Source organism: Populus euphratica, unplaced genomic scaffold (genome assembly GCF_000495115.2).
Source record: "Populus euphratica unplaced genomic scaffold, PopEup_1.0 scaffold280.1, whole genome shotgun sequence".
NCBI classification, from domain to species: Eukaryota; Viridiplantae; Streptophyta; class Magnoliopsida; order Malpighiales; family Salicaceae; genus Populus; species Populus euphratica.
The window spans coordinates 91,309-102,995 of NW_011499979.1; the positions used below are offsets into that span (position 1 = coordinate 91,309).

The 11,687-nt window shown below is 35.3% G+C and overlaps 1 pseudogene; it reads right to left on the reverse strand.

Moving 5' to 3' along the window:
* Positions 1–1,362: 1,362 nt before the first annotated feature.
* LOC105139708 (uncharacterized) lies at positions 1,363–10,002 on the reverse strand (annotated as a pseudogene).
* Positions 10,003–11,687: the final 1,685 nt, after the last annotated feature.

The window sequence follows — 11,687 nt, forward strand, 5'->3', positions numbered from 1 at the left end:
AGGAATCTAGTGACTGCTTCTCTTCCCCTGGAAGAATTAACTGCCTCATTTCATTTCCTTCTTTGCTCTTGTTGTCATTATAATCTCTGATTTTCTAACACTGCCTCTTAGTGTGTCATATATTCGTTTTTCTTACAAAGAAAACCTTTTTTTTTTCAAAAATGATTTTTCAAAAGATCTCTTTTGTTTTTGAAAACTGAAACTCTCAATGTCTGTTTATAACAATATTCAAGCAACTCTAAGGATTTGTATTAAATCTCTTAGTAAAAATAATCTCAGATGAAGGTAAGTGGTGAGATGACCTTCAGCTTTGGTTTTCAAAGTGTTCAAGCGATTGCTTGAATTTATTTTGAGAGAAAAGGAACAATTGCATTTTATTTTTAAAAACACTCCTTTTAACAACATGAATAATAATGAGTAATTATTTGCTACGTCATGACTCTTTATGGAAAAGTATCTTATATTTTGAAAACGCTGTTTATTGATCCAGGTTGCTTTCTTGATTAGAAATGACTTTAAAGGCACGTAATGTATTTTATAGCTCAAGGCTATAAAAGAAAGAGTATTTTATAAGCTCAAAAGAGTGTTTAAGGGTTTAAAAATTATAGATCATTGTTATCTTATCTTAGTCTTTTCTTTTGCTATCTTGACAACAAAAATGATACTAAATATTCCAAATTAGGAATTTCTTTTTTTTTTCTCATATTTGTTGGGAATTATCTCAATTATTTAGAATTTTTGTTGAATTCCTTGTTGTCAGACTTCATAAGCATTTCTTTCTTTTTGCCTCCTAGTGTAGGGTGTGATCTTAGTTAAGGTTCTTATGAAAGAAAATGGCTTTAAATAGACTCGGCTCAAATTGGGACTACAAAGGATAATTTTAAAGAAAGTGAAAGGAATATCAAAGATGGCCTTTCCTCATTTTAAGTAAGATCAGTTAAAACCAATAAACTTTGTCCACATCCAGCGTAATGCTTTGGATTTATAAGATACCATGTTTTAGGAGTCCATGACAAACTAATATACTACCAACCATTATTCATGCTGATAAAATATAGGTCCAAGACAGAATTTGAGTGATAGTTGTTCCACTTGGATGTTTTTGACTTGTGTGGTCATCTCTTTTAAGGGAATTGCTTTGAACATTATCCTAAACAAATCATTGATTTATTTCATTGAAATCATAAACAAAATCAATTCTTTTAAAACCTCATTTAAGAAGAATGGATTCTCTTGTAAAAAAGTTTGAAAGATCAAATTGTTGAGCCATTGAGATCATGCATTGGCTTTTTGGTGAGGTATATGCAAAGAGAATTTCCTAGCCAAAACTTCATTTAATTGATTTTGATTGAATGAAACACATCACATATAATACTTTTTCACAGAATCAGAGTTCACAGGCCTCGGTAAATCATCTCCATCCATCCTAGTTAACAACAGAGCTCCTCTGGAGAATGCTTTCTTCACTACATATAGGCCTTCATAGTTTGGTGCCCACTTGCTTCGGTTTTCACTTGGTAGTGGTAAGATTTTTCTTAGTACAAGATCCCATTCTTTGAATCTCTTGGTCGAACTTTCTAGTCATATGCTTTGGCCATCCTTCTTTGGTATAGTTGGTGATGACAAATTACAGCCAACCTCTTCTCACTTATCATGTTTAACTACTCATATCTCACCTTAGCCCATTCAGCTTCTTCTAGTTCAGATTCTATTAGTACTCTCAAAGATGGAATTTCTACTTCCAAAGGCATTACTGCCTCCATCCCAAATACTAGTGAGTAAGGTGTAGCTCTAGTAGATGTTCTTACTACTGTGCGATATGCATGTAGAGCAAAGGAAAGCATCTCATACCAATCCTTATAAGTGACTACCATCTTCTAGATAATCTTCTTGATATTCTTGTTTGCAGCTTCGACAACACCATTTATCTTTGGTTTATAGGAAGATGAGCTTGAATGTTTAATCACACACAATTCTGTGATCATTTTTCTATTAAAATTCTGGGCATTGTCGGTCACTATCTTCTCAGGTAAACCGTACCGGCAGATCAAATCTTTCTCAATGAAACACTTGACCACCTTTTGAGTTACATGAGCATAAGAGCTGGCCTCCACCCACTTTGTGAAGTAATCAATGGTTACTAAGATAAATTGATGCTTATTGCTGGCCTTTGGGTTGATTGACGCAATCACATCTATTCCCCACATTGCAAACGGCCATAGTGATGTCATATTAAATAGAGGAGTTGGAGGTGCATTTATCTTATCACTATGCACTTGACATTTATGACATTTTCTGACATAATCGATGCAATCTTTCTCTATAGTCATCCAGAAGTACCTAGATCATTGCAATTGTCTAGCCATCATATGCCCACTTGCATGAGTTGCATAAATTCCTTCATGAATTTCTTGCAATGCTACCTTAGCTTCAATTTCATCTAGACATCTTAGTAAAGTTCCATTAAATGACCTTTTATATAGAATTTCTCCATCCAGGTAAAATTCCAGAGCTAACCTTCTCAAGGTCTTCATATCTGCTTTAGATGCCTTCAAGGGATACTCTTGATATTGGATAAACTGCTTGATGTCATAAAACCATGGGTTCCCATCTATTTCTCCTTCAATTAAATAACAATGAGCTGGAAAATTTTTAATCTCAATGCAAATTGGTTGTACCCTGATTCCGTAATCAGTTTTGGCCACAGAAGCTAAGGTTGTCAAAGCATCAGCAAACTGGTTTTTGTCTCTTCCTATATGGGTAAAATCTATCTTATCAAAGCCCTCAGTCAGTTTCGAGAGATATTGTTGATATGGTATCATTTTTTCTTCCTTGGTCTGCCATTCGCCTTTCACTTGACAGATTATTAACATTGAATCCCCATAGACATTAAGCTTCTTTATTTTCATCTCCAAAACAGCTTCTAATCCAAGGATACAAGCCTCATATTCAGTAGTATTGTTAGTGCATTCAAATTGTAATTTGACTAAGACGGGATATTGCTTCTTGTCAGGTGAGATTATCACAGCCCCTGCTCCATTACCAGAAACATTCACTACCACATCAAAATACATGATCCACCAATCATTCTTCTCTTTGTCTTCTTCTACTATCAACACATCCTCATCCGGGAAGTTAAATTTCAAAGACTCATAATCTTTGATAGCATTATCTGCTAGATGATCAACAATTACACTTCCTTTTACAGATTTTCTTGTCTTGTATATAATGTCATACTCAGCTAACATTACTTGCCACCTTGCTATTTGGCTTGACAAGTAAGGTTTCTCAAAGATGTATTTAAGAGGATCCATTTTTTAGATCAACCAGGTGGTATAATACAACATATATTGTCGAAGACACTTCGTACTCCATACAAGAGCACAACATAGCTTCTCAGTCATAGTATATCTGGATTCACAATCGGTAAACTTCTTACTTAGATAATAGATAGCTTGCTCCTTTCTTCCAGACTCATCATGGTGTCCCAACACACAACCCATTGCTACCTCATTTACTGTTAAATACAAGATCAAACGTCTTTCAGGCACAGGTGGCACTAGCAAAGGTGGATTCTGTAAGTATTGCTTTATTTTATCAAAAGCCTCTTGACAATCTTTGTCCCATGTACCAAGGTTCTTTTTTCGAAGTAATCAAAAAATTGGCTCACATGTTGCTTGTAACTGAGATATGAATTGAGCGATGTAATTTAAACGTCCTAAGAAGCCTCTTACTTCTTTCTCGATTTTAGGGACTGTCATAGCCTGAATTGCTTTCACTTTATCAGGATCGACCTCTATTCCTTTATTGCTTATCACAAATCCTAGCAATTTTCCAAACTTCACCCCAAATGAGCATTTTGAAGGATTCAGCTTTAACTGATACTTCCTTAGTCTATCAAATAATTTTCTTAGAACCTGAACATGATCTTCTTCATTCTTAGACTTGGCAATCATATCATCCACATACACTTCAATCTCTTTATGTATCATATCATGGAAAAGTGTCACCATTGCCCTTTGATATGTGGCTCCAACATTTTTTAACTCGAATGGCATCACTTTGTAGCAAAATATTCCCCATGGTGTGACAAAAGTGGTCTACTCTTTATCTTCTTTAACCATTTTAATCTGGTTATAACCGGAGAATCCATCCATGAAGGAGTAAGTTGAACTCCTAGCAGCTGACACGACTAAAAGATTGATGTCTTCTCCCAAGTGCAGGAGTGTCGAAGTAATAAATAACCCAGCAAGACCGGGGTCGAACCACAGAGAGGTTAATTGTACAAATTATAAACGACAATAGTAAAACAATAATAATAATAGTAATATCAATAATAACAACAATGACAATAATAATAATAATAATAATAATAATAATGAAAGAGAAGAAGAAGATGATGATGAGAACTTGGAGATGGAAAATTAATGTAAGGATTAAACAATAATAATAACAAATGTCAAGGTTAGAGGTTCCACTAATGGTATGTCAAACAAGTATAGTATAAACTTTTATTATTGAATTGGAAACCACACACAAAGGAGGTTCCAATCAGATTATAAATTGTTAACATGATTACATTAGTCATCTTATTCGATTAATGCTACTACTTGTAAATTTTGTCAAGCATTCATGATTATAACTTATGTTAACAACAAATCAAGTTCCTTTCATAGCTTAGGTGTCGGTTATACCATACAGTATGGGCTATGAAAGTGCCAAGCATTTGTTGTACCAAGTGTTATACAACATAAATCAAGATTAGTCATTTAACAAGCAAAGTATTAAAGAGTGAACAAGATAACAAATACAAAACATGTTAGTATCAAACATTAAAGTCCATATTAAGTTTACACTATACTTATTCTTACACCATTAGTGTAACCTTTTCACCTTGACATAATAAACTTAGCTAGACATAATGAAAGAAAGCAAAATAGATAAACAAAATAAGAACATAAAAGTTAACTAAGTAAAGGAAAGGAAATGAAAGGCATAAACTTAATATTAATGAAAGCAAAGCATAAACATTACAAAAAATACAAAGAGAGAAAGGAAGAGCATGATCTTGATCTGGAAACCAAGATGCCTAAATGCATGGCAAATACCTCCTTTTATAGGCCAAAATTGGGAACTATTGATTTGATGACTAATTGATAAGTGAAAAGAAAGAAAAATAAATAAACAAAATAAGAACATAAATAAGATAAAAGTTAGCTAAGTAAATGAAAGGAAATGAAAGGCATAAACTTGATATTAATGAAAGCAAAGCATAAACATTACAAAAAATACAAAGAGAGAAAGGAAGAGCATGATCTTGATCTGAACACCAAGATGCCTAAATGCATGGCAAATGCCTCCTTTTATAGGCCAAAATTGGGAACTATTGATTTGATGACTAATTGATGAGTGGGTGGCCAACTCTTGACTTGGTGACAATCCTTATCTTCTCTTGTCTGCCCAAAGAGTGGGTGGCCAACTCTTGGCTTGGTGGCAATCTTTATCTTCTCTTGTCTACCCAAAACATCATTGATAACGTCAAAATTAGAGCCACTTGAAAACATGAAAGTTGTAGGAAATTGTCTCAGCTTTCTTGTGTAAACAATTCAGCTCATTTGGACTTCTAGAACTCCAAATATGGCTAAAATACTGAACAGTGCTCGGGCTGGAAGACAGATTCGGGCTTCTTTGTTGTTGCTACAATTTGGACTTGAAAATGGCCTTTTTAGATCTTGGGCTCCATATGAAAGTTGTAGGCCTATGTCTTACCTTTCCATCCATACAAATTGGAACTAAATCTGAGATATATAGCTCCAGATATGACCCAATTACCGAATAGTGTTTCGGTTTGGATTGCACCGACATCTCTTTTCTAAGTTTGGCCATCTCTTTATCCTTGCAATTTAAGTTCTTCAAGTCATCAATCAATCCTTTCATTTATGTGATAGGCCTGCATTTAAAATGAACATTTACCACAAATTAAAGGTATCTTATATTATTAGATATATTATTATAAAACATGTTTTGGTTAAGGAGTTATTGATACTTCAAGTGCAAAATGATGATATAAAACCATGATAAAAATGCACTTTTAAGTACTAATCAGCAACATTGTCTACCAGGACATCTATGTGAGGCAAAAGAAAATCATCTTTTAAACTAGCTTTGTTTAGATCCTTGAAATCTACACATACTTTGATTTTGTCATCCTTTTTTAGTACTACCACTATATTAGATACCCATTGAGGGTATTTAATAACTTTTAGAAAACCAGCATCCCACTGCTTCTCTATCTCTACCTTGACCTTGAGCACAATATCTGGGCGAGTTCTTCTTAATTTCTGCTTAACAGGTTTACATCCTTCTATCAAAGGCAATCTGTGTACTACAATATCAATGTCTAAACCAGGCATATCTGCATAAGACCAGGCAAACACATGAAGATACTCTTATAGTAATAAGGTTAAACTGTATCTTTCTTCTGTAGTAATCAAAGTTCCAATATTTAGCTCTCTTTTATCTTGCTCAATGCCTACATTTATCACTTCTAATTCTTCCTTTACAGGTTTCCAAGCATGCTCTGACTGTTCTACCCGTCTAGCAAACTCTTCATTCCATTCCTCTTTATCCATTGCAATCTCATCCTTATTAAACTTTAGCCATTCATTTTAAATGCAATATGTTTGTGGATTTATGGAGGATTCACTTTCAGAATTCCTGAATGCGAAAGGTGTTTTTAGTGTGAATGCATATCTTGTAGCCGAAAAAAATAAAAGAAAGATAACAAATGCTAATGAAAATGCTTGATCTCAATAAAAGTTGGCTCAACAATTATGAAAAGACCTTATGTTGTCATCTTGAGCCAAGATTTCTAACTAGGTATAAAAACATAAAGCAAACTACAATGCAAAGCACACATAGCACATAAAAGCAAATATAAGTAGACGCTTAATCATTACTTCTTGAAAACAACTAGGGCTTCTTCAATCTCCCAATTCTAGAATACTTCTTCAACTGAAAGCTTTCGCACAAAGGCGCTGGTTGGAGCCTCTTCTAGAGAATGGACAGTTAACTGAGGTAACAATTCATCTTCTTTTGTTGTTTTTTGCTCATCATCACAGTTCCAGCCTTTCCCTTCACCTTCCTCTACATTGTTGATATCCATGACAGCAAGTTTCTGTCCCAAGACTTCCATCATGTTTTCAAGTTTCATCACATATGCTGACTTTGGAAAAGAAACATGGATAGATAGGATTACAATGTCTTCTTCCTCTGGCTTTCTTCCTTCTATTCTGGCCAACCTTCTTTCTTGCTTTATCCTAGCAGCTCTCTTGTGATCATCTTTCTTAGGCTTAAAGCCAAGCCCAAACCTCTGATCAGCAACCTTAATTTTCATCATGTTGACTCTTTTAAGATTTCCAATAATTGGATCATTCTAGAATGGTAACCCATGTTTTAAAAAGAATTTAGTTATCATTCTAGCAGTATCAGAAATAACTGGTCTTCTCAACACCATATTCTCTGGTACCTATTCAATGTTCACAATCTCGAAGGCATGGAGATTTCCATCTTTGCAATCTTCTGCTTCAATATAAAAGACCGTCACATTCCTTATCATGGACAAGGTTTCTTCTGCCTTAACTTTCACTAGAGTACCATTGATAATGTACTTCAAACATTAGTGTAGAGATAATGTCACAGCCCTAGAGGCGTGTATCCATGGCCTTCCTAATAACATGCTATACGAAGAATGGATATCCATCACTTGTAGGGTTATCAAAAATATTTGAGGCCCTATAAACAATTCAATGTCAATGGTCCCTATTACCTGTCTAGGGGAACCATCATATGCTCTATTTGTCATAGTACTTGGCCTCATATGAGTCACATCAATTGGCATCTCATCTAGCATATACCTTAGTAGCACATTCAAAGTTGAACCATTATCCACAAGCACTTTGCCGATCAGATAGTCCTTATATTTCACGGTGATATACAAGGGCTTGTTATACCGAGTCCCTTCCGGGTCTAGCTCATCGTCAGTGAAGTATAAGTAATTGGAGGCTTGAATTCTTCCCACCAAATATTCCATTGTATCTTGAGTAATATCCTGTGGCACATATGCTTCATTCAACACCTTTTGCAATGCTTTACGGTGTAACTCAGAACTCAAGATAAGTGACATTAAAGAGATTCTAGTAGGATTTTTCTTCAACTGATCTACCACACTATACTCTCTATGCTTTATCAACTTCAGAAATTCATTAGACTCCTCTTCACTTATAGGTTTGTTCACTTCCATATCTTTAAAAGCATCAACTATTTCTTTTCCTTTAGCTTTCCTCTGCCTCTCTAATTCTTCTAGTGTAAAACACCGACCACTTCAAGTTAAACCACCAATTTCAGTATGGAAGATAGGAGTAGGATTCTTAATGTTGAAAGAATACCCATAATTGTAAGGCATTGTGCCATAACTTCCATTATTAGTGCATACAGGCTTGGTTAGGATTAGTTTTAGTGGACCACCCACAATTGGTTGAAGTCTACAGACCTCCATTTTTTTCTCCTGACGGCCTATCATCCCAACTTCACTGCTCTCTTCTTCACTTTCTATCCGTATCATGCCGAAAATCAGCATCCTTTTCACTTATTGGTGAAATTCTTCACAATCATCAATGTGATGTCCCACCTCGCCATGAAACTTACAGTAATTATTTCCATTCATTACTAGTTCAAACTTGGATAAATATCCAGACTGTACTATCATACCATACAGTTTTTACATGGAAACCTTTAAAGCTCTTTCGTTCTTACCCTCTACTCCTACAGCATGCACCCCTCCACTACTTGTAGCATGATTGGGTAAAGGGTTGGAATTCACATTTGGTGCATCATCAAAAGTTATCCATCCAACTTTTATCAATTACAGAAGCTTGTTTTTAAATGCGCTACAGCTTTCAATGTTATGCCCAGCAATGCCAGCATGATACTTACATGTCATATCAGGCTTATACCAATTTGGGTATGGAGGTTGTAGTGGTGTTAAGGGAACAGGGGCCACTTGCCCAATACTCAACAACTTCGAGTACATTTCTCCCAATAGAAGTGGTAATGGTGGCAATCGTTCTTAGGTTATTTGAAAATTCTTTCTTGGAGGATTAACAATCTGGTTACTTTGTTGGTCATTTGGTTGGATTTGTTGGTTGGTAGGGAATGGTTTAGTGAAGTTTACACTTGCAACTTGTTGGGTAGGTATTTGAAAGTTATAATGATGGTAATTTTTGTCTTACCCTTGTACCCTCCTTCTACATTGTTCACCTCAGAATCCTTCTTTTTCCCAGCAAAGCCTTTCTTCTCAGTAGGCTCTAACATTCTCCTCATTCTTATTGCTTGTTCTATCCTTTCAGCAATAGTTATAGCATCATAGAAATGCTAAGTTGAACTACCCACTAGGTGTTCAAAGTAGGGAGATTTAAAAGTGTTAGAAAACAGAGTGACCATTTCTTTTTCTAACAAAGAGGGTTGCACATGAGGTGCTTTTTTACGACATCTCAAAGCGTATTCTCTTACAGTCTTTTTGTTGCCCTTCTCCATGACTAACAAGCTTGACCTGTCTGGGGCTACCTCCACGTTGAATTTATACTGGTCCACAAAAGCTTTGACCAAATCTTTCCACTTTCTTATCTTTGTATTATTTAGCCTTGTATACCAGCTTAGCGCTAATCCAGAAAGACTGTCTTAAAAGAAATGGATGAGAAGTTTCTCATCATTCACCACTTCTGCCATCTTATTACAATAAGATTTAAGATGAGTGACTGGGCATTCAGTTCCAGTATACTTGATAAATTCTGGTACCTTAAATTCTTTGGGTATAGCTACATTTGGGACTAAACACATCTCTGCAGCATGAACGGGATCATATAAGTCTGCCCCTTCGACTGCCCTCAATCTTTCTTCCAGAGCGATCAATTTATCATAATCAACATGTTTAGAGAATCTCATCCTATGTGAGTCATCACTTGTCAAGTTTACAATCGGCACTTGTGCTGGTGGAACATTGGTAGTGAACTGTTGTTCAAATGAAGAGGGATTTGCCCCTAAATTTTGAGAAGTGAATACAAAAGAAGCTGCTAGTATAGATACAAATGGAGTTGCAACTGCTGGTTGAGTAGAGGTATCCTCTCCAGACTTGGATACCAAGGTCTCCTCGAGTAGACTTGTAAGTCGTGCAATATCATTTTTCATGCTCTCCAACTCCCTTTGATAATGAGCCTCTAGATGTGCTCTTTCTTCGTTCTCCATTATCTTCCTTCATAGTCGAGTGTAATGAATTTTATGGTATTTTAGGGGACCTATATTTCAACCTGAATGAATGCAAGTAAAATGAATGAAATGCATAAATAGATGCAAAATGCCATATGGATGGTGCATGCTTGTTATTTGTTTTAGGTTTTCCTTTCACTTATGATAAGGAACAGACCAGATCAGATTCTCTTAAGAAATTTCTCACTAAGGACTCCAAACCTACAGGAACTTGAACCGATTTAGGGAAGAAATTTGATGTTTTCATTCTGATCTGTAAAAAATTCCTCAATAGTATTGGTTTTTTTCCATCTCACACTTCCTATAAAGATCAATGGAGATATAATGAGAATATGGAATGCATTGACATTTATTTGTGTCTTAAAGGGTATATCCTACTTGATAGGATTTAACTCATAAGGTTTGGCTCAGTTTAGTCTATCCTCAAAGAAATTATTTGGTTCTTAAATTGCCTGAATTACTCATGAAGTAATCGGCCTCTTAACCTTATACAACATGAGTATAGGAAAAAATTTCACAATACCCATTGCATAGGGTGAGTTACAATCCAAGCAAAAGTCCAAATGAGCATCAGTGGACATAAGTCACACTTGCCATTTGAATCTTTCTTTTCTAATCTTAAAAAGGACGAGCTCGGGTCCAGAGCTTTTATGGGTTCACCGTGAAGTGTGTGAATACACTGATTAGTACTTAAAAGTGCATTTTTATCAAGGTTTTACATCATCATCTTGCACTCGAAGTATCAATAACTCCTTAACTAAAACATGTTTTATAATAACATATCTAATAATATAAGATACCTTTAATTTATGATAAATGTTCATTTTAAATGCAGGCCTATCACATAAATGAAAGGATTGATTGATGAATTTAAGAAATGAAATTAAAAGGACAAAGAGATGGCCAAACTTAGAAAAGAGATGTCGGCGCAATCCAAACCAGAATACTATTCGGTAATTAGGTCATATTTGGAGCTGTAGATATCAGATTTTGGTCTACTTTATATGGATGGAAAGGTAAGATATAGGCCTACAACTTTCATATGGAGCCTAAGATCTAAAAAGGTCATTTTCAAGTCCAAATTGTAGCAACAACAAAGAAGCCCGAATTTGTCTTCTAGCCCGAGCACTGTTTGGTATTTGGACCATATCTGGAGTTCTAGAAGTTCAAATGAGCTGAAGTTTTTACATAAGAACGATGAGACAATTTCCTACAACTTTCATGTTTTCAAGTGGCTCCAATTTTGACGTTATCAATGACATTTTGGGCAGACAAAAGAAGATAAGGATTGTCACCAAGCCAAGAGTTGGCCACCTACTCATCAATTAGTCATCAAATCAATAGTTCCTAATTTTGGCCTATAA